Source organism: Melanotaenia boesemani, chromosome 2, assembly GCF_017639745.1.
Source record: "Melanotaenia boesemani isolate fMelBoe1 chromosome 2, fMelBoe1.pri, whole genome shotgun sequence".
In the NCBI taxonomy this organism is placed as follows: Eukaryota; Metazoa; Chordata; class Actinopteri; order Atheriniformes; family Melanotaeniidae; genus Melanotaenia; species Melanotaenia boesemani.
In genome coordinates, this window is record NC_055683.1 from 2,179,046 (window position 1) to 2,203,921 (window position 24,876).

The 24,876-nt window shown below is 43.2% G+C and overlaps 1 long non-coding RNA gene across 1 annotated transcript; it reads left to right on the plus strand.

Moving 5' to 3' along the window:
• The first annotated feature begins 2,696 nt into the window (after window positions 1–2,696).
• On the plus strand, window positions 2,697–24,208 carry LOC121647362. Its single transcript, XR_006011835.1, has 4 exons — window positions 2,697–2,809; window positions 8,309–8,313; window positions 9,023–9,029; window positions 24,198–24,208. It is a non-coding gene; the product is annotated as an uncharacterized LOC121647362 (long non-coding RNA).
• The last annotated feature ends 668 nt before the right edge of the window (window positions 24,209–24,876 follow it).

Sequence of the window (24,876 nt, forward strand, 5' to 3'; positions counted from 1 at the left end):
CCCAGACAGAATTCACACATGCACAGGAAAAAGACAAACTCCACATATCACTAAATTGAAAGCATTAATGTTTCAATGATGTTTATACAGAAAAGAAAACACAAAAACCCTTCGATTTCAGTCAATAATTTATTCTGAACAGACAGAAGCATCAATGATGACAAGCTTACAACAAACTCAGTATCCCGTCCAAATAAACACCTGACTGGAGAGATTTAATACATTTTGCTGCTTAAACGAGCAAATGTGGCATCTTTCTTTCTGTTGGAAAGTAACTGGTCCTAAACATCTCTACATGTAAATGACTTCTGACTGATGTAGAAAAATTACCAAGAGTCTGGAATAAGTAAAGTATATAAGGTTTATTTACAGGAGAAGTATTGAATAAAGAATTACTTGCGAGTAAGAGAGTGGTCGTCCCGACTCGCATGAAGTCAGGAGAGACTCTGATGATTCATCAGAGAGAAACAGTTTTATTCAGCTGGTCTCCAGCTGAAGGTCAAACAGTAAAATAATAAATGAGGAATAGAAGCCTGAGTGGAGCCACTTTCTTCCAGTTTTCAGACAAAGCCCACAAACCACAACAAGCTGATATCCCAAACAACTACTGCTATCTAGCAGGTGGAAAACCAGCCTCAACTCTGTCATATCAGAGCTCTGGAAGAAAGTGGTCAGTCTGACCTCACACACACACACACACACACACACACACACACACACACACACACACACACACACACACACACACACACACACAATGAAAACAGTTACTTCAGTATTCTGTACAATGAGAACACACAATAAGAAAATGTAAAAGTAAATGTGATTTTTATGAGTATATATATATGAGTGATTACCATATGCAGCTAAATTTCTTTCACAATTCCCCTCTTTTGATTAAAGGAAAACTTCGTTTTACTATCAGGGAACAGACAGAACAGCTGGAATTTGTGAATTTCAGAGTGGTTTGCTCAGCCAGCTGATACCACACATGTGTTTTGCTCATCATGATGATCAATCAGGTGACGTTTCACCCGCTCCTGTGGCTGTCAGCCTCCATGTGAACAAGAACAGAAATGAAGCAGATGAGTATTGCTCCACAACATCTGCACTCAAGCTCCCGTAGTCATCTGAAGGCCATGGTTGTTGCTAGTCACCACTCAGGGAAAAGGGGACAGGACAACCCATGTTGATTCATTCCGGTGGATCAGATGAGTCGAGATCTCCCCCAGAGATGGAGATGGAGGTGAAGATTGAAGATCTCCCGCTGGTGCTGGGACACGGTTGCAGTGGCTGGCCAGGAAGACCTCCCACAGGGGACCCTGGTAAGGACCTGTGTACCTCTGAGACGTTCAATGCTCCTTTTGGGGTCCTCACCTACAATCCAGCCACCCTGCATCAGTGTGTGTGAAACCTGTCCTCAGCTGGTTTTGGGAGAACTGCTGTCACCACCTGTAAAGCCTTAGAAAGCACAAGGAAAAGGTTTCGCAATAAACCAACACTGAATCCTCACCAATGATGATTGCAGGTAGGGCCGGCTCAATTCCAAGACCAGGAGGCCTGCTAGAGAGAACCTGAAATGGACTGAGGTTCAACCTTGTCCGGTTACACATCCTCATGCAGGTCAGGAGGAGGTAGAGAGCCGTCAGCATGCAAAGCAGAGAATGTGAAGGGAGAGGCAGAGGAGAGAGGGAGCGAGGAGGAGAAGAAGGGAGACGTCCAGCGAGAGACGGCAGAGTGAGACAGACAGGAGTAACGGTGCCTGCCAAGGTCAGCAACCCGAGACACGTCCAAAACCGGCTTACCGTCCGGTTTTTAGACACGTCCGAAACCAGCTTACCGACCGGTTTTTAGACACGTCTGAAACCAGCTTACCGTCCGGTTTTTAGACACGTCCGAAACCGGCTTACCGACCAGTTTTTAGACATGTCCGAAACCGGCTTACCGTCCGGTTTTTAGACACGTCCGAAACCGGCTTACCGTCCGGTTTTTGGACACGTCCGAAACCAGCTTACCGTCCGGTTTTTAGACACGTCCGAAACCAGCTTACCGACCAGTTTTTAGACACGTCCAAAACCAGCTTACCGTCCGGTTTTTAGACACGTCCGAAACCGGCTTACCGTCCGGTTTTTAGACACGTCCGAAACCAGCTTACCGACCAGTTTTTAGACACGTCCAAAACCGGCTTACCCTCCGGTTTTTAGACACGTCCGAAACCGGCTTACCGTCCGGTTTTTAGACACGTCCGAAACCGGCTTACCGTCCGGTTTTTAGACACGTCCGAAACCGGCTTACCGTCCGGTTTTTAGACACGTCCGAAACCGGCTTACCGTCCGGTTTTTAGACACGTCCGAAACCGGCTTACCGTCCGGTTTTTAGACACAACCAAAACCAGCTCACCCTCCGGTTTTTAGACACGTCCAAAACCAGCTTACCGTCCGGTTTTTAGACACAACCAAAACCAGCTCACCGTCCGGTTTTTAGACACGTCCAAAACCAGCTCACCGTCCAGTTTTTAGACCGGTGTCTGCGTCACCATAGCAACCAGCTTTATGAGAGAAAGATGTGGACAAACAAACATTCTAAAACACGTCAACATTCACTCAAACCACAGGATAGTGTCACACATGCACATACCAACATAAACATATCAGATATTTATTATAAAATCTGCTTGTTCCTGTAATCTAGAAAAAAAAAACAAATTATTATAAAATAACCAGATTGTACAACTGGATCCTGAAGGCCACTGCTCTGGTATCACCCCTGTGAAAGCAGCATCATCAGCAGTATGATAAGATGAATTAATGTGTACACGGTCATCATTTTCTCCACCTGTAAAAGTTTATCCCAAAATGTCACAAGGGTCAATGTCATGTTTGATTTTCAAAATGTACATACACATATTCAAAAGAGATTTAGTGTAGACTATGGGATTAGCTTTGTGCCACTGGGGAGCGAATCTGAATTCTTTATATTTGAATTTGAATCATTCAATTTGAATCTGAATATGCCTGTTTGAATAATTGCTTTAAAAAAACTGAATCCAACTGACCATATTTGATATTGAATCTTTGGTTTTTGAATGTGTATATTGGTAAAGTTGAAACTTTTGCATTTGAAAAAATTCATTCCCTAATTCATTTTCATAGTTCAGTTTCAGTTCTCTCCATTCAAATTCAGATCTGAAATACAAATTCAGATCTGAAATTCAAATTCAGATCTGAAATTCAAATTCAGATCTGAAATACAAATTCAGATCTGAAATACAAATTCAGATCTGAAATTCAAATTCAGATCTGAAATACAAATTCAGATCTGAAATACAAATTCAGATCTGAAATTCAAATTCAGATCTGAAATACAAATTCAGATCTGAAATTCAAATTCAGATCTGAAATTCAAATTCAGATCTGAAATACAAATTCAGATCTGAAATTCAAATTCAGATCTGAAATACAAATTCAGATCTGAAATACAAATTCAGATCTGAAATTCAAATTCAGATCTGAAATTCAAATTCAGATCTGAAATACAAATTCAGATCTGAAATTCAAATTTTTGTGCCACACATCCGGGACCTGACGTGAGGCAAAACAAGTCGATCGCAGATGGAGTAACGTCAGTTTTGTGCAGTTGTTCTCAACGGCTACAAGCAGAGGGAGGGCGAGGGGAGGGTGGCGGCGGGGAGAGAGAGAGAGAGAGATGCTAAGAGCCAGGCCAGCCACTCTTGCTACAACGGCACTTGCCGTTTCTTTTCCTCATCGGTCTCAGCGGTTTGCTGTGGGCTGGTTGCAGACTTTTCACATTAGTGGTAACTCCTAATACAAGAAAAATATGAGTAGGTTTGCACAGATTAATCTGCACCTCAAGTGACGTACATACACCATGTAAGCTATAACGGACCAGCTTTTTTTTGCATTGGTTTGGAAACATTTTAGTAATATCGCTTATTGATAACAATAAACGTGTCATTATTTTTTATAACACATAAAATATACTACATATATATGTGTATGTGTGTGTATATATATATAAAAGTGTTATAAGAGTAGCATGTCACTTTAAGAGACTGGGTGGTCGGCTTCGTGTGTGTGTGTGGTGTGTGTACCAGAGAGAGAGGGAGAGCGAGTGAGCATGCGCGTGTGGGCCCGAGAAGTTCGTATGCACTTGATGAGGTTGTAGTAGCCCCAAGTTTTGTTAGCGGCGAGATATTATTATTGTACACAGAGAACAACAATAAAGCTGCAGCCCTTCAGCTTGAACCGGACTCCGGCTCGTCCTTTCGAGAGTTCCGCAGTCGGGAGAGTGAGAAGGAAGGGGGTTAACCACGAGCGAAGGTCCCGCTCATCCCTGGAGCTTCATGTCTCCTCTGTGCTCCCTAACTACGGTCGGAGAGCTGAACAGAAAAGGTTAACACTGGCGACCACGAAGGGACCCTCTCCCGTCTATAAGCACAGCACTGGTGAGCTAACTAACAGCAGGGAATACCGAAGCAATTAAAGCAGCCGAAGTTCAATGTTTACATAGGCCGAGCGCATCAAGATGGCGGCCCCCAGCAGATGCACTGCCACCAGCATGTGCGAACAAGCTACAAGTTATTCTAACCCTTTCATGTCGCTGACTGCAGTAAACACAAGTGAGATGCCGAGACAGACACATGTGAATGAAAAATCTGGACAGTATAATCCCTTTCTCTACGATAATGAGCCTGTTCAGCTGAGGCAGACAGGACGTGAAAAACAATGTGAGCTGTCCCGGCCCAAGTTAGCACCCACTAACCCATTTGTTGATGCTATGGAGGACAGTTATTGTTTCCAGCAACGTGTGCTACACGGTAGCCCCTGTTTGGGTGTACATAGTCATCAGAAGCATGCCCAAAAACCCACAACTGCTGCAACCCCCCATACAAACCCCTTTTCTCCCGCACACCCGGACAGCTTTATTCAAAGCACCCCAGCTTCCTGCCACCCTCCATGTTCCACATGCTCCAGTGTGCACATGCTTTGCTGTGATTCACCAACAGACTTTAATTATGGGCATTCACCTGACCCAGTGTGCTGCCAGACAGCACGATTAAAGGCATCCTCTGTCAGATGTAAGCAGCCCACACCATCTGCACGGCAGCCTCCTGGTTTGCATTATCAGCCATCATCTGAGAGTGAGGATGACGGTGACCACCAAGAGAGAGTCCCCACCTTACGTCCTGGACAATATGACGGCACCGCCCCCTGGAAAGAGTTCCTGTGCAGGTTCGAGAGCTGTGCCAAAGCTAACCATTGGTCTAAAAAGACCATGGTTGTCCAATTAAAGTTCTGCTTGGTAGGAGCTGCGGGTGCCATTGTCCACAGGAACCCCCGATCTGCCCAGTGGAGTTATGCCCGCCTGATGGAAGAGATGGAGACTGCATACGGCCCCTCTTCAGAGCATGTTGCAGCGGTGGCTGTCGAACTGAGGCAACGTGTACGTAAAGTAGGTGAGGCCCTCCATGTTTTAAGAGACAACATTTATGACAAAGTGTCAGTAGCTTACAGTGACAGAACTGAGACTGAGCAGGACGCCATTGGCGTTGAAGTTTCATTAATGCTGTAGGCGATGCAGAAATTGTCCAGAAACTACTGGAGCAGCATCTTCACAGTCTCTCTCAAGCCTATGAAATAGCCACCAAGCGGGCTGCATCATATGTGACCAGCCTCATGCAGTCAGGGGCACGCAGCATGGTGGAACAGAGACCCCGAGCAGCTGTCATCAGAGAAGGGACTGAAACGGAGGAGCCAGAGTTTGCTGCTGCTTCCCAGGAGTTTGCTGCTGCACCCCCATCCACAAGTCAGAAATTTCAACCCTATGACTCCAGCCGTACAACGCCCAGAAGGAAGGGGCCTAAAGGCATCAACTGGGAGGAGGTACGCTGTCACAAATGCTCTGGTGTAGGGCGCATGAAGAGAGAATGCCCTTCTGTAAGCAGAAATACTAGGGCCAAGGCTTCAGCAGCAGCACCTGGAAGCCCAGAGCCTGCTGTGCCTAATCTTAAATCCCAGAGCAGGGAGATGAGCATCCGCATGCTGGTGAATGGACTAGAAGTGTGTGCTGTCCTGGACAGTGGGGCAATGAGGAATGCCTTGCCTTTGTGTTATTACAATGCCATCCACCCAGAGGCCCGCCCCCCACTGCAGCCTTCTGTTGTAAAGACTCTGCATGGTGTTGGACCTGGTGACATACCTGTACTGGGTGAAGCTCACATTCCTGTTCAGATCAATAATCAGCAGGTGGGCATAAATTTCCTTGTTGCTGACATAGCTAGTGCTGAAGCCTTGCTGGGCCATCCGTTCCTGACCCATGCCCAGGCCCGCCTTGATTTTGGGAAGAGCCAGATTATGCTGTTTGGTGAAGAGGTGCCATACTTCCAAGCGTGGGCCAAAACTAAAGCATGTGTTGTGAGAGTGGCCCGAACTGTTGTGCTGGAAGCCAGCGAGGAGTATGTGGTGTGGGGCTACGTCCATATGAGGGAGCCAGTGAAAGGGGAAGTCATGCTAAGTCCCACCAAAGGCTTTGTAGAAAAACATAAATTGCTGGTGAAGAAGCATGCGCGCTTTCAATGGACCGCAGAATGCCAGGCAGTCTTTGACGAACTGAAGCACCGGCTAACAACCGCTCCAGTCCTCGGATACCCTCTTGATATAGGCGCCCTGGTACTGGACACAGATTCTAGTGATGTTGGCATCGGTGCTGTGCTCTCACAGGTGCAAGAGGGCGAAGAGCGGGTGTTGGCTTATGGTAGCCGCAAGCTATCCAAGACTGAACGAAACTATTGCACCACCCGGCGGGAGTTACTCGCTGTAGTGCAGTTTACATCACAGTTCCGTCAGTATCTGCTGGGACGTCCTTTTATTGTACGCACCGACCACAGCAGCCTTCGGTGGTTAACAAAGATGAAGGAACCAGAAGGTCAGCTGGCCAGGTGGCTCGAGAGGCTCGGCGAGTACAGTTTTGTGATTATCCACCGACCTGGCAGATTGCACAGCAATGCTGATAGTCTCTCCCGGAGACCCTGCCGCCAGTCCTGTCCATGCAAAATGCCAGGTCCCGCTCCCCAACTGGTGAACCACAGTGACCAGGCGGTGCAGTGTGAGTTGGACTCTGACACCAACCCAGTAGTGTCGAGTCCAGTGGGGGTAGTGAGAGAGGTAGCCACGGACACTGACCTCTTAAAGCACCCAGAGAGGGTCTACATGACTAAGATCAAAGAACCTGAGCTCTTCTCTGGCTGGTCTCTGGAGGGGCTGTGCCAGGCACAGGAAGCTGAAGACATCGCGCCTATCAAGACATGGTTGCTTGTGGACAGGGAGCGCCCTTCATGGGAGATAATCTCGCCATACAGTCCAGCCACAAAGACATACTGGAGCCAGTGGAAACGACTCTACATCCGGGATGGAATAGTGGTGAGACGTTTCTACTGTTTGGATGATACCCAATTCTACCCCCAGATTGTGTTACCTCGTGCCTTTTGGCCTGATGTCATGAGGCAGATGCATGAGGGACAGGTTGGCGGACACTTTGGGGTGGAGTGCACTGTAGCTCGACTGCAAACCAGATACTTCTGGTATCGGATGAGAGAGGATGTGGCCCTTTGGTGTGGCACCTGTACCAACTGTGCATCTAAAGCCAGACCATGCAAGACTCCTCAAGCCCCCATGGGTTCTATTCGAGTGGGGGCACCGATGGAGCGTGTTGCCTTGGACATCATGGGGCCCATGAACGAGACAGACCGTGGGAATAAATATGTACTGGTGGTGCAGGACTATTTCACCAAATGGGTGGAAGCTTTTCCCCTGCCCGATGAAAAGGCAGCGACAGTGGCTGAGGTGCTTGCTTCAGAGTGGGTGTGTCACTATGGGGCACCACAAACACTACACAGTGATCAAGGGCGAAACTTTGAGTCGGAGGTGTTCCAGAAAATGTGTGCATTGTTTGGAATTGAAAAGACACACACCACACCTTTCCGACCCCAGTCAGATGGCCAAGTGGAGCTCTTTAATATCGTTGCCGTGACACCTTGGACAACTCCTGGGTGATGCAGCAGGCTCAGAACTGGACACCAGTGGAGGTGTCACCCCCAGTCCTGGACAGTGACGCTTCGGACAGCAACCTGGGTCTGTCCCAGCTGTTCTCCAGCACCGGCGGGGAAAAAGGGTGTGACCCGTCAGATCAGGGAGTGGATGAGGCTGCACACCTCCCCGCTTCTCCTCATCTGAGCTCTTCTGCTGTGGTGGGCCCTCAGGATAGTGGGGGTGGTGCAGCAGGAGAGGAGCAGCAGTGCCGTCCTTCCCAGAGCCAAGGCCGCCAGCGAAGGGCACCCATTAGGTTCGGGGAGTGGGTGAATCACTGATGAATGTTAATGGTTAAAACAAAAGTTCCAAGAGGCTGCTGTTGCATACTGTATATGTCTATGTTAAAAAGAAGTTAAAGCTAATTTTGGCTGTTGGAGCTAAAGCTGTTTTCCTACATGTTCTGCAGTTCAGCTAAAAAGAAAAAAATCTTAAGGGCAGTAGCAAGTTGTTTATTTCATGTGGAACTGTATTTGTATTTGTTTTGTTGCCAATGGTGATGCTAAGAGCAGCATATTTTGGTATATTTGAGTTACAGTTAAGTCACAGTCTGAGTAAGGAGCATCGATGCCTTTCAGAGTGATTTTCTATGGTGGTGTCCACACATTCCAGAAGAAAAGGACCGCTCCAGATCTTTGTTGTCATGGAGACTGCACTTTCACTATTGCCCACCTGTACTGGACTCTGTAAAATTTCCTCAGTATCCTGTGATCCTTCAATTTGTGTATGTAGGTTGTGAATTCCAGGTTTGAGCACTGATGTAAATTTACCTGTAAGTGGATTGTCTGGATTGTAATTACGGTATAATCTAAATCCAGAGTGGGGGTAGTTTTATAAGAGAAGCATGTCACTTTAAGAGATTGGGCGGTCGGCTTTGTGTGTGTGTGTGTACCAGAGAGAGAGGGAGAGCGAGTGAGCATGCGCGTGTGGGCGCGAGAAGTTCGTATGCACTTGATGAGGTTGTAGTAGCCCCAAGTTTTGTTAGCGGCGAGATATTATTATTGTACACAGAGAACAACAATAAAGCTGCAGCCCTTCAGCTTGAACCGGACTCCGGCTCGTCCTTTCGAGAGTTCCGCTGTGGGAAGAGTGAGAAGGAAGGGGGTTAACCATGAGCGAAGGTCCCGCTCGTCCCTGGAGCTTCATGTCTCCTCTGTGCTCCCTAACTACGGTCGGAGAGCTGAACAGAAAAGGTTAACACAAGTAATTAAGTAATTCTCTGTCAACTGCACAGCTTCAATCTCAGGGTTTTCTTGGTTGGACATGCCACCCTTTGTCTGGTGTGTGTCCTTTAAACTTACTTAAATTTAACTTAAATATTTAGTGGAGAAGGACTCAATATCTTAAATACAACTTCACAATGTTTCACAAACTTAAACTATTTCTTCCTTTAAATATTGGTTTAACTTGTGCTGCAACACTATAATGCAAAATAATAAATTACTCCCTAGCTGCCTTTAGCCAAATCAGCTGTACTTTGTCACTATGGTTAAAGGATAAGTAAAACAGGTGGCTCATTTGTGTGTTTGAATTCGTTTGTTGTTTAACACAAGATTGAAGGCATATTTATGATGTTAAAAATAGCCGATAGTGGCCGTTAGCGTTAGCGACGCCTAACGGTTAGCTAGCTTAAGACTTGAAAAAAAAACACTTGTCCATATTGTTAAAATAGTAATTAATGCCGATCGTTCTTTGACTGTTTTTACAGTATAGTTCTTATATATAAATATATTTTATATTATAGTTCAACAACATCCCAGGACACGTTAGAGGACGTTTACAGGTGTTTAAAGTTAAAATATTAATAATGTAACTGAGAGGAAAAATAGGGTGTACTCACTGTCTGATAAGCCAGCAAAAGGGGAGGAGGGAGCGCAGTGAAAAGGCCTCGCAGGAAACGCTGTGGTAAGTTCACGTGAATTCAGAAATTCCAGTGCTTGATTGAAAGCAGTGTAAAATATTAATTAGTGAAGTTCTCAAACATATCAGTCCACAAACTAAAATGTTCCCTAGATAATGTAGACAGATTTAATGCAATCACAACCATAATTAGGATGATTAAAGAGTAATAATGAAGTCACTGTAAGTTTTTCCGAACACTGTTCAGTCCTTGAACTTCTCTTTAAAAGTAAACGTTTCACATTTTAATAGTTAAATTAGTGAATAAGATAATGGATTTAAACTGTGGCGTTAACCATTAAATTGTTTTGCAAAGAAAACTTCTGTATATATTATTCATGTGTGGATATTGTCAAAATACATGAGTCAGCCATCACTTTATCGCAAGTGGCAGGTAACGCTATCAACATCACACATAATTTACAGATTTACAGATTTGCTCCGATAATCAATTACAAATATAAGTGTAAAAATGTAAATATTGAACATGTTCAATATTTAAATTACAATCTCTTCATATGTGTTCAGAAGTCCAATAACTCATGAGTTATGACTGTGTGGATGCTGATGTGGAACGGAATGTAGCCAATCAGAGAGCGAGCTATCTGGGGAACATTCACGCCGACTCCCGTCTGTTATTTTTCTCAGTTCTGGCTCTTTCTGTTAACAATAGTCCCAAGACCACCATCATTCCCTCGTTCTATGTTTCCCTTTTCATTCTGTGTGTTTTTTTAAGCTGTTGCTGTGTTTCCTCTTCGTTTTTTTGCCGGTTGTTACTATGATTCTTCCTCTACATTTTTGTTACATGACGTTTGGTCACGTCATGAGGTTCCAGTTTGTTATCAGTTCAGAACCAGACATGCTCCACATGATTGGAACAAACTCCCAGAAAGCCTGAGGTCAGCTGAAACACTCAGTTTATTTAAATCCAGGTTAAAGACCCACCTGTTCTCTGCTGCATGGACTAGTTTTATTTAGAAATCAAAATCTACATCTGGTTCTTTTTAGTATGGAATCATGTTTGTAATATTGTCTTTCCACACACTGAAACTTCATTTCTTGCATTTTATCTATTGTATTTTAGCATGTTCTTTCAGTTTTGATTTCATTAAATGAATTTATTTTAAATTTTTTTTTTTTTTTATGCACTTGTATTGCTTTCTGCACCTTGCTGTAATTTTTTATGTAAAGCACTTTGAATTGTCTTGTACATGACATGTTCTATACAAATGAATTTACTTTGCTTTGCCTTGAAATGTCCAGCTCGGAGGACTACATGCTAGATCAGTTGCGGGACAGCATCGTTTTGTGTGTGTTGTTCTGTGACTAAATTATTGGAGCCACCACACACAGTATGATCAAGACTGTTTAATGGCTGATTATGTATCTTCATGTCTGAGGTGTCAATCAGATAAAAAATCTGAAAAGATTTAAAAAATACTCATGTGTGTAATAGGCTTAAGCTTTCCAATGTGCACCCTGCCTCCCACCAGGGAAATGCTGGTAATGGGCTCCAACCCCCAGCGACCCTGCATTGTGATAAACTGACTAGAAAGTCAATGGATTGAAAGCAATCAATGAGAAGTATGGTACTTAGTCAAATGTCTATTATGTACCCTCCCTTTGCTATCATACACTGTAGAAAACTGGTCTCCAAATGCAATTTTTATTAATTTTGTGAACACCAAAAAACTTAAATATCAACTTGTTTAACAACAATTTACAACAATTTACTTAACTCCTACTTCTCCAACCTAACTACTTAACTTAACAATTCATTCAAGAGATTAAACAGAATTCATAGATTCATTAGTATGAAGAAGTTTTTGTGTATGTGTGTGTGTGTGTGTGTGTGTGTGTTTGTTTGTGTGTGTGTGTCTGTGTGTGTGTGTGTGTGTGTGTGTGTGACTGGTACTGAATATGGAAAATTAATGTAATTATAACAATTAAACACTGAAAATATTTATGAACTTTTGTTATGATTGGTTACATGACAAGGTATCACACTCAGGGTTTGTCAGTCGGTTCAGTGGTAACAACATTTCCTCCTTCGATAGTGAGATGCACATATAAGTCCGCTTGTGACATCAGCTCGTCCAAGAGCTTCCACAGACACTTGCTGATGAAGAATGTTTCCCCTTTTACTGTGAAAATTTCCAGTAGGCCTTTACTCCCTGTGACGTCCTCGTGCTCTAGGGGTAAGGAGGACGGAACACAAAGAGAGCCGAATACCAGAGTTAAAGGAAATATAATTTATTTTAACAAAAAGGGTTCCAGATACCGCTCTGGTATCGGCCAAGCTAAATAAGAACAAAGCAAAATGATTAACCAACTTAAAGTGTCCCGTTACAGGGTATCACAATCACTATAATAATAATCAAAAGAAAATGTCCACAAAAACGGGTAACACGCACAAAGGCGGAATTAAGTATACAAAATCAAACCAAGATTAACTTCACCTCACTCAAGGTAGTGAACACCACACACAATTCAAAGTCCTTAATATTATTCTTCGCTAATTCCACACAGTAGTCCGTAATTCTCTCAGGCTGGCAGGCATGTGTCCCACTGTCCACAGCTGCCCCGAATAATGCTGCTGATGAGTGTTAAATAGGGCTCCAAAGGACGAACAGCCCCGCCTTCCAGTAACGAGCCGGCCAATCCAGGTGGGTGGGGTGGCGCCGCATGATGCACTCCCTGTCAGTCAGCTGCCACCAGGCTGCAGTCCTGCTGGTCGCTGAGCCGGCAAGCAGGCGGCCGTAACACTCCCCTCCTTAAAGTGGAGCTCCATGCTTCACTCAGACATCAACTGGATCCTGAATACAATGAGTGTGCTCGGCATGGATGGTTATCACATCATTTCAAAACATATAACACATTTCACATAAAGTTCACATGGATACGTAATATTTTCACACACCAACCCTTGACAAGGCGTCAGCGAACACGTTCTCGCTGCCTTTCTTGTGTCGGATTTCTAAAGGGAATTCTTGCACTAGTAGGGCCCATCTCATAAGTCGTTGGTTATGATTGTACATCCTTGACAGGAATGTGAGAGGGTTGTGGTCGGTGTACACTAGAATTGGCACAGGGGAAGATCCCAAATACACCTCGAAGTGCTGTAGTGCCAATACGAGGGCCAAGGTTTCCTTCTCAATGGAGCTGGAGCTAATGGAGCTGGTGCCGGTTGACCTTTTTAGAGAAATAGCAGACGGGATGGTTGTAACCGTCAGACCCAGCCTGCAGGAGCATGGCGCCTGCACCTACAGCACTAGCATCTACCTCCAAAAGGAACGGTCGGGTTAAGTCAGGTGCACGCAGCACGGGCGCGTGTAATAGTAATGACTTAACGCTATCGAATGAATGTTGACACGCAGGCGTCCAGCAGAAGGTACTTTTTGGACTCATTATTGATGTGAGTGGTTCGACCACGGTGGCATAATTCCTACAGAATGATCTGTAATAACATGTCAGACCTAAGAAAAGGCGCAGCGCCTTTCTGTTCTCTGGTACTGGGAAATCCACCATAGCGGATATCTTGGCTTCCACGGGCCGTACACTTCCCTGTCCTACTTGTCGTCCTAAATAAATGACGGTGGCCTTAGCGAAGTCACATTTTGCTAGGTTCAAAGTTAAAGAGGCGCTCGCTAGGATGTTAAACACAGTACGCAGCACTGTCATGTGTTGTTCCCAGGATTCTGTGTAGATCACCAAGTCATCCAAATACATGCTGCAATGGGGAACTTCACCGAACAACGTATTCACCAAACGTTGAAAGGTGGCCGGGGCATTACACATGCCAAATGCCATGACTTTGTACTGGAGAAAGTGATCGGGTGTTACAAAAGCGGAAATCTGGGAGGCACGGGGTGTAAGTGGTATCTGCCAGTATCCCTTGAGCAGATCCAACTTACTAACGAACATTCCCCACAGCGTCAATGCAGTCGTCTATACGGGGTAATGGGTACGCGTCGGGAACAGTTACAGCATTCACCTTGCGGTAATCTGTTATAAAATGCGGTGTTCCATCAGGCTTGAGCTCAATTAGGCACGGGGAGCTCCAGGCACTACTACTGGGTTGGGCTAATCAGTTTTCCAGTAGATATTCTACTTCTTGTTTCATTAATTGTCTTTTCGTAGGGTTTGCACGGTAGGGATGTTGTTTTATGGGTTTGGCGTCCTGGACGTCAATGTCATGCGTTACTACGGTAGTTTGTGTTGGAATATCTTTAAATATGCACTCGTACTCCTGCACTAAGTCGCGCAAATCCGTCTGTTGCTTACTAGTTAGATGCTGCAGAAACGAAGACAGATCCTCCAGCATCTGTGAATTTGGTAACCGTGGAGTTAAACAGGGCTCTACGGGTGAAGCGGGATCGGGAGCACACCCATTCGATTCCTTCACCAGTAGGCCAACGCTTTTAATCAGAGTCACACTTTCCTTCGATTGCGGTACACGGTGGATATATGCCTTAAGCATATTTACGTGGCAGACACGAGTTTTCCGCTTGCGGTCCGGCGTTGCTATAATGTAACACGTATCACTTATACGAGTTTTAACAATATAGGGACCTGAAAAGCGAGCGGACAACGCCGTATTGGACAAGGGGAGCAGAGCTAACACTTTTTCTCCCTCCTGAAATTGTCTAGTGACAGCTTTCTTGTCGTAGTGGGTTTTCATCTCCGCCTGCGAACTTCGCAAAGACGCAGCAGCGAGCTTGCGCGTGCTTCGTAAGTGGGATGTGAGATCCGTGATGAAATCCAGTACATTCTTTTCCGGACTACTAGCCTCTAGCAGTTTTTCTTTAAGTAACTTTAAGGGCCCACAAAGTTGATGGCCGAACACTAACTCGGATGAGCTAAAGCCTAAGGATTCGTGCGGCGCCTGGTGAACAGCGAACAGCGCGTAGGGGAGCCCCTCGTCCCAGTGCTTCACGTCGCTGTAACAGTGCTTGCGAAGTACGGATTTTACTGACTTGTGCCAGCGTTCCAGTGCTCCTTGGCTTTCGAGGTGGTAAGCGCTGAAAGTGACATGTTTGATGTCTAACTCCCTTAGTGCTTGTGCAAAAAGTTGTGACTTAAAGTTAGTCCCCTGGTCTGTCTGTATTATTCGCGGCAGGCCGAAAGTAGAAAAGAACTTTATCAATGCTTTAGTGATTGTCCTCGCGGTTATCCATCGTAGCGGTATCGCTTCCGGATAACGAGTTGACGTACACATTAACGTTAACATGAAAACATTTCCCGATCTTGTTCTGGGTAATGGTCCTACACAATCAATGATTAGTCGTTCGAAGGGTTCCCCCACGACAGGTATGGGATGCAATGGTGCACGGGGAACAGGTTGGTTGGGTTTCCCCACCATCTGACATACATGACAGCTTTTTATGTACGCAACTACATCCTTCTTCAGGCCTGGCCAGAGGAAGTGTTTTAACACCATCTGATAAGTTTTGTTAATACCTAGATGTCCTGACCATAAGGCATCATGCGCGTGCTTCAGAACATGCTGACGGTAAATGTTTGGCACAACAAGCTGTGTCTCAACATTCCAGTCCTCGTTTGGAATCTCCACCGGACACCAGCGTCGTATTAACATGTCGTTGCTTAAGAAAAACGAGCTAGGTTTCACCTTGGCCCCCTCAGCACTCACCACTTGTGGGTAACAAGGTTGCAAGGTAGGATCCTCCCTCTGCGCGTGGATCAGCTGGTTTCTCGTAAGGGGAGGGAGCGGGAGAGCAGAGAACACGGGGGAACACCAAGCTTTTATGTCGGAGACCCCGGTCTCCATCTCCTCACCTCCCGCACCCTCATCTGTAGGAGAAACAATAAAACTATCAGACAGGTCAATGTCATCATCATGTATCACATTGTTTTTATGTTTTTGTTTTTGTGAACGGGTTACCACTCCCGTAGACAGAGTTTCCGGTTGCGTCTTTTCACGCGTCGGAACTCGCACAACTTCCAATGAAGGAATGACACAGCCACCAGCTATGTCGTTTCCCAGCAGAACAGTGACATTGGCCACGGGAAGTTCGGCACAAACCGCCATTGGATAGCTGCCGCTAACCAATGCAGTTTTTAAGTGCACAGTGTGTACTGCGCGTGGAGAGTACTTCATCTCTACCCCTCGCAGGAATACGTCATATCCTGCTGACGAGGTCTCGGAGAAAGGAAGCGCACCTGCCAAAATAAGGGTCTGTGACGCACCTGTGTCACGCAGCATGCGTACTTCTCTCTCATCCTCCACCCGTCCTGTTAAAGAAACAGTTCCAGTTATAATGAACGGTTGAAAGCACGGATCCATATCCTCCTTTACTATGAGATTTTTCTGGCTCACAAAACCAACTCCTTTCGAGGAGGTGTGTTTATTTTCCACTTGCTTGAACTTAATAATAATAATAATAATAATAATAACTTTATTTGTATAGCACTTTTCGAAACAAAGTTACAAAGTGCTTCACAGCATTTAAGAACACATACACAAAGGTAAAACAATAAAACATGAATTCAAAAGAGACAATAAAATTAATAAAAACAAATTCATAATAAGAAAGCCATTCTATAAAGGTAAGTTTTTAATTTAGCTTTAAAAGTGCTTACAGTGTTGGCTGCCCTGAGCTCCTCAGGCAGAGAGTTCCACAATTTAGGAACTCTGACTGAGAAGGCCCGGTCTCCTCTAGTGAGGAGACGGGAGGGGGGCACAGTCAGGAGGCTCTGACCTGAGGAGCGCAGGCACCGACCCGGGACATAGGGGGAGAGCATGTCACAAATATAGGTGGGGGCTACACCATGGAGGGCTTTAAAAGTAATTAAGATTTTAAAATCAATTCTAAAATTGACCGGTAACCAATGTAGGGAAGCTAAGATAGGGGTGATGTGTTCATGTTTTTTAGTGCCTGTTAAAAGTCTTGCTGCAGAGTTTTGGACCAGCTGGAGACGACTGAGCAACTTCAGACCTAAACCTGCGTATAATGCATTACAATAGTCCAACCGGGAGGAAATTAGTGCATGTATCATGTGACAGTCCGCAATATAATGACCAGGCTTATGACAGTAAAAGCAGAGCCTCTCCTCGGGCTTCTTAGCCTTCATGTCAGGTCCTTTTCTTACAGCAGGTGTTTCAGGTTTCTGAAACACCGTCCTATGGGTGAGGACGTATTCGTCCGCCATAGTTGCAGCAGCAGATAGCAGATTCACTTTCTGCTCATTCAAATGAATAACTAGCCCTTCTGGTATTCTATTTTTGAACTCTTCTACTAAGATTAATTCCCGGAGGGCTTCAAAAGTGTCTACACCACACGATGCACACCATCGGTCAAAGAGAGTACATTTTTCTCTTGCATATTCCACATAAGTCTGAGAGTATTCCTTCCTATAAGTGCGGAATTTCTGGCAATAAGCCTCCGGAACCAGCGCATACGCCTTGAGAACCGTGGCTTTCACTACTTCATAATCCTGGCTAGCCACAAGAGGGAGCGCTGCTACTACCTCTTGCGCTCTTCCAGTTAAACGGCATTGTACCAGGAGAGGCCAACACTCTTTCGGCCATGCTAGGGCAATAGCAATTCGCTCGAAGGCAGGAAAATAACTGTCCACATCCGATTCCCGAAACCCTGGAACAAAAGGAATAGATTTAGAGACATCAAATGGTAAAGCCAGTCCCTGGGATGGACCAGGTAACCCGGGTGGGGAGACACTTGCCTGAGCGCTCAGCTCCGCTTGCCGCAAGCGCACCTCTTTGTCGGCTTCAATTTCCAACCGGCGTACCTTTAGTTGGAACTGCCGCTCCTGAGCTTTCTCCTGTGCCTCTAAGTGAAGCTTGGCAAGCCGCAACCTCAACCGAGCATTCCCTCCGGACGCTCCCTTGCTACTGTCGAGCACGAGAGGGTCAAAGCGGGGGAGTGTAATCGGAGTCGTAACCCGATCATCTTCTCCAGATGCCTCTCCCTGCTCCAGCAGAGTGGGTCGGACTTTCTGCTCAGCGATCACCGGATCCATGCTCTGGGCATGATCCTCAGCACCAGGAGACCCAGTCGGCGTCTCGGAACCAACAGGCATACACACAATGTCTCTTTCCACCAAACCAGCTATTACCACTGACCTCAATTCCCGTTTCCTATAATGTTTCAGCCATGGGATATCGAAGTGGTCAGCTATCACCGTTAAGTCGTCCTTACGACAATCCATCACCTGATCTAGAGACGGATTCCCCAGAAACCTCTCTAAATCGAAGGCGACCTTCTTTTTAACCATTTTAATGACAGGTACAATGACTACCAAATGCGGAAGTTAATCCTTACCGTGATGAGGTGCCGTCACACGTTACTGCTATCGCAAACACATTCAGCAGAACACACAGAGTACTCCGACTCTATTCTACCAATAGACACGTTATACTTATAGTTAATATTAACAATAATTAATAATCTCCCTGTCCTGTCCTGCTGGTCGCTGAGCCGGCAAGCAGGCGGCCGTAACACTCCCTGTATCCATAACTCCAATAATTTGATGTACTTCTCTGTAATCACACTTGTAGTCTGTGAAACACAAAAATATACAAATTTGTCACCTTAACATAAAATATAGCACAGTATTTTTTTTTTTCAATTGTTTCATCACTTGATGAGTCCTAAGTCCTAAACAACATTGTCCTCACAATAACTTTAGATTATGAGAACATGCAGGTACAACCCTCATGTGGAGTCAAGTGTTGAAACTAATTAATTTTGACAATGCATTCATGTACTTATTAGACAAATGGAATTACTGTGATACATTTTAATCTTTATTCTCTTAACTTATTTATATTATTTATTATCCACTTTAAAAAAACTGTATATTAAAGTAAAATGATAAAATTACCAGCAGCATTGTGTTCACTGTGGACTCTCTGTCTGTCTGTGTGTTGTCTCTCTGTCTGTCTGTGTGTGTCTCTCTGTCTGTCTGTTGTCTCTGTGTGTCTGTGTGTTGTCTCTCTGTCTGTCTGTGTGTTGTCTCTCTGTCTGTCTGTGTGTTGTCTCTCTGTCTGTCTGTTGTTTCTGTCTGTCTGTGTGTTGTCTCTCTGTCTGTCTGTGTGTTGTCTCTCTGTCTGTCTGTTGTCTCTGTGTGTCTGTGTGTTGTCTCTCTGTCTGTCTGTGTGTTGTCTCTCTGTCTGTCTGTTGTTTCTGTCTGTCTGTGTGTGTCTCTGTGTGTCTGCATCTCGTTTCTCATCTATTTTAAAAACATTGCATATCTAAGGGAATATGATAAAATTACCAGCAGCAGTGTATTTGCTGTTGACTGCAGCCGCAGTCCGTAGCCTGTTTTGTTAGGAACCAGGTGGCTCAATGAAATGTGCTTCCCAGTGTCAACAGCAAGCAGAGCAGCCTCTCTCCACAATAGCACTTCTACCTGGGCTTCTTCCTGTAAGCATATGATACAGCTTGTTAGGGTGTAATTTTATCAGAAAGGAAGTCTCATGCCTCCAGACTTTCCTTTCTGAGCAAAGGCAAGCTCATGATGAAATTGGGAAATTCCAGGAGTTGTTTGAAAATGATGTGAAAATGTGCTAATTATCAAAATTAAATCTCTCAAACATATCAGACCTCTATAACTAACAATGTGTCAGCAACTGGTGGATTTCCTGTTATTTTGTTGTTCTTATACAATGCTTCTTTTAATTGTTTTCCCAATTTCTGTCAAGACCTTGTCCACCTTATTAATAGTGGTGATTGTGTCCCCCTCTGCGTCACCCACACAGCTAAGCCCACATTAGAGTTTATTCCTATTTATAAATGGAAACAGATGTAGGGCATATGTGCACACGCTTTGATAAATCTTAAAGTTGTTGTGCGCCACATTTCCATTTTTCCCTACTTTTGCCACCTGTATTCTGCTTTGCTACACACAGTTTGATAATTGAGTCAATTTCTGCTGATCAAAACACTGACCACACTGTACTTTCTAATACACAGCTAAACATATCAGTTTATTTCTGGAGCACAATGAAGTCTCCTAATCAACAACACTCACTAAAAAAAAGGTAAAGACATCCTGTGTAATCTGATCCTCTGACCCCCTGCTTGTCTTCCTCACATTGACTCTACTTACTTGTTGCAGCTTGACGTTTTTGAGAGGTATGTCCTCATTCTTTGTTGTAACTTTTTTGGGAGCTGAACTCTAAATATAAAGAAATCAAAGCAGTAATTACACCATTCATAGATATTGTGTTTATCCAATTACAATATGTCAGTCAGAGCCAATCAGACAAGAAGAGCTAAGTAGACAGTAGTGGTGATGTTGATTAAATGTAATGTGCAAGGCTTTTTATAATTATGGTTTGAAAACTTACTTCTATGACTGTTCCCTCAACTGTAAAAAACCCTTTTGTCTGGCCGAGATCCCTGAGGTTAATCTCTTTTGATGGCGGGTCAAGGAGAGCGGCCGTTTCCTTGACTAGTTGTTCTGACACAATAACAGGGGAGCTGCGCATAAACTGTGTTTTTTTGGTAATTAGTATGTTATATGGGGGACAGTCTTCCCGGATGGAATATCCCCTCATCAAATAGGTTTTCCCCTTATGTACCATATCTGCAAATTCTTCGAAAAGCACACTTTTGGCAGTGGAGCTGCCATCAGTTATTGCCGCCATTTTGTTTTTTTTGTTTTTTGTCACAATGGGTGTGGCGGTATTACTCGAGAAATCCCATCAAAGGACCCGAATATGTTGCTTTGTTGCCACAACATTAATCTGGATAGGTGGCAGTCTTGCTTAGGGTGTTTGCAGCGCCATCCTGTAATGACATGAAGGTGACACACAGGTAGGACACAAAATGAAATGAATCTTTGAGGAAGCATTGTAAAAACGATAGAGATTTGAAAGAGAGTTGTGAATTAAAGTTCATGGTTGAGTAATAATAATAATAATAATAATAATGATAATATAATAACAATAATAATAACAATAATAATAATAATAATAATAATGCTGAAGAACAAATGTTTTTAAATATAAATACAATGGAGGCAGGTTTTTAGCAGTTATGCAGTATTTTTTATTGTGTGAATGTTTTTAAGTTGAATTTTCACAACATAATGAGACTAAAAGTACCAATAATATATTTTAATGTAATTTTCTTGTAATTACTTTGGAAACTATGGGCTTTTTATTTATTTCTTATTAAATCGTTTTCCACAAATTTCTACATCCCATAGAAAAAAGTCTGTCTATCCTGTTTTTGCAAGTTTTATGTTTTTCTTTATTTTAAAACCTAAAAAGAGAAATAACAATGTTGTGGTTCCTTTAAAAATAACAAATTTCTTATAGTAGATGGTTATCAAAAATTAAAAAGTTGTCATTTTTCTAAATGAGTTTTATTTATCTAGGCTGAAGAAAAATTGCTCTTTGGTTTGTAAAGGTTGCTTGTCACTGGACTGAGTGTGTGGTTACAGCCAACCTGCCCTCCTAGTTAGCCCACTCGTAAAAAAAAAAAGTCTGAGTAAAAATATGAAAGATGAAATAATAAAAGTTCAAGCAATAAAAGAAGTAATAATAATACTAATAATAACAATAATAATAATTATCATTATTATTTTCTTCTTCTTATCATTATTATTTTCTTCTTATTATTATTATTATTATTATGTTTTTCCTTTTTTGCCCGAATTTAGAATTAATCAGTGTAACTATTGAAAAGTGTTTAGTTTGCTCGTGAAAAAAAAAAAGAAAAAAAAAAAAATGCCGTTATTTCCCCCTGCGTCACAACCGGCCCCACTAGAAAGACCGCCCAGTACGAAAAAAGTTTTTATTATTATTATTATTATTGTTATTATTAGTAATATTATTATTATTATGGTTTTTCCATTTTGGCCCGAATATAGAGTTAATCAGTGTAACCGTTGAAAAGTGTTTAGTTTGCTCGAGAAAAAAAAAAATTGCTGTTATTTCCCGCTGCACCACAACCGGTCCCACCGAAAAGACCGCCCAGTACGATGGAAGTTATTTATGAGTAATTTAAATTACTGTTAACTGTCATGTTTCTGTCATCTAAACACGATAATATATCCATGTTAAACAAATATAACTATTTAGTAAGGTAGAACTAAAAAATTAAAACCTTAACTTACCTCGGTAGATTTGTAATGACAGTTTCTGCCGCTAGGAGTCTCGTGCGGGTCCGTTTTTGAGAGAATTCGGCTTCAGTTCTCTGCACTTTGCCACGCTGGACAATCTGGAACTCAACACACAACGGCAGCTAAATTCTGTGCCGTTTATCATTGCTCTACGTTTGCATACTTGCCTTTCTGGCTGCTGATGATGGATATGGACATGTGGAGAACTTTGATTAAGAAGATGTACGTATGTATTTACTGACGTGAGCCAGCTAATGACGTTAGCATGATACGCTATGTTATTGCCCGTTAGCTCACAAAATAGAGAAGTCCCACGTTGTTGGCTATGTTGTTGGCTAGTGGCTATGATCTATGTAAAAGTTTAAATAATTATCACTCCGTCACTTGTGTCACCTGTATGCAGGCTAAGAGAGGACAGAGATGTCTAAAAATGAAATGTAGTAAACCTTCTATTTTTTGCAGAAAGGAAAAGACCTGAATGGAACGCTCAGCAGGAGATTAAGACAGGGACATCTGCTGAAGAGGTGTCAGAAGTATTTTACAGAAGAGTTTACAGAGACGATTTAGAAGTATTAAATTAAATACTTGACACATAACCATCAAGCAATAGTGAGGTGGGGTTTTTATATAACATTATATGTACAGACTGATTTATCTGGTCAGTAGGTCTCTTTCTGCAGCCCTGAAGAGGTGTGCAGGGCTAGAGGACCATGATACAGGCAGTAGCAGAACAGGACACCGGTGTATTGAAGGATTGCAGGTAATTTAATGTTTTCTTCTTTATTAAACATTGTAAAATAAAAATAAGCACCAATCTCTGTCCTGGGTAAGTAAGAAAGGAAAAAAGAAGGACAAGTGAAGGAGACATGACAAAAGGACAGGGAAACAGTATGAGAAGACAGCAGAACTTTTTTCTGTTTTCTTTTGGAAAACAGAAATATTTGCAAGTTGTGTTTGTGTATTTAGATTAGCTGCAGTCAGCTTTAAATTGTGGACCTTTGTGTTTCTTCTTTTTTTTTTTTTAGCATGTTGAACTCTTTTATGGACATCATGTCACGATCAGGGACCATATGAATGAGGAGGACCCAAATGCAAACACACAGAAAGGGATGGAAATGAACAGTCTTTATTTACAACTTTTCACTAAATGCGGATGACTTGGTCCAGATACAGGAGGCTCTTTCTAAGAGAAGGCAGAGGATTAACGTTGATCTGAACAGGTTCTGAATTACGATGACAAGATATGTGGCTTATTGTGATGATTAAAGTGGTTGTTAAATGGTGGAGGGGTGAGAAATGATCTCCGAATTGTGGTGTATAAGTTCGGTGGCAGGCAGAGCTAAACAGGATGAAACAGAGCTGGTAGTCATGGAGTCCAGATCTAGAGTTCTTAGAGTGCCCAACATTGGACAGTGAGGGTTGCATATCATATCCATCATATGGAATATATAAGATGTATATATTTACACACACACACACACACACACACACACACACACACATATATATATGTGTGTGTGTGTGTGTGTGTGTGTGTGTGTCTATACATATTTAAAGTATTGTGTGGTGTGTCAGTTGCTATTATTGTATATTATAAGAGTAATAGATGATATGTTTACAATTATCATTACAAATGATCATTACTCTATAGTAATTATGATTATTTATAGAAAGCATCCAGCAGGACTCACACATACATATGTTCACTTTAGATGCTGACTGTTCCTAATATTTAGGCCTTAACAAAAATAAATTGCCTAAATGAAATGGGGCATTGCAATGCCATTTTCAAAACTTCACATTTTCCACCATAAAGACTGCAAATGCAGCTAACAGCAGGTCCACAATTCAGTTAACCAACACAGCATCACAGTGTCGAAGTTGAAGAGACGCCAAGCTAGCAAAGCCTGGAACATGTTTGTGTGAGTCCTGCTCAAGTGTGGGATATCTGCTGGTATGTAGGTAGAAAACACATATCTACACATAACCTGGACTAATATAGACCCCAGTTAGAGACAGACAACATATAGAGAGGAGGTCCCCAACCGTGGTCCTGAAGGCCCACTACTCTGCTGGTCTAAGATGTATCCATGCTGAAGTGAGTAGTCGAAGTATTAAAGGATTAAAGAGGAGGTAAAAAGGGCTGAATGGTGAAAAGTTTAATTAAAATGTGCTTAAGATAGCTGAAGATAGTTGAAGATGGTTGAAAAGGGATAAAATGTGTATATATGAAGCAGAAATGAAGAGTTGAAGGATTTAAAGTTCAAACAGGTATTTAAATATATTTGAAATGGTGAAAAGTTGAACTAAAATACGGTTAATATAGTTAAATATAGCTGAAAATGGCTGCCGTCAGCTTGTTGAAGCAATAGCTTAAGAAATGAAGCAGAAGTTAATAGTTGACTAGTGAACTGAGCAGCAAAGGACATGATGAGAGGACAGAGGAGAAGAGATAGAGGAGGACATGTGGCCTGTTGTAATGAGAAGGACAAGGAGGAGACAGGAGAAGAGGACAGAGGGACATACCTGGACATACCTGGACTCATTAGGAGGACAAAACCAGGGGAGAAGTCCATAATCTGGATCAATAAAACTAAATGGATTATGTCAAAGATCAGCTGATCTCGCACAGCTGAGATCACTCAGTGAGTTGTCATGACGATGGCCTGCATCTTAACTGACAAGCAGACAGAGACCAGACTGCACTGTTTGCGTACCTCCCGAACAACGCTTAAGAGAAAACTATAAGAGTTATCCAAAT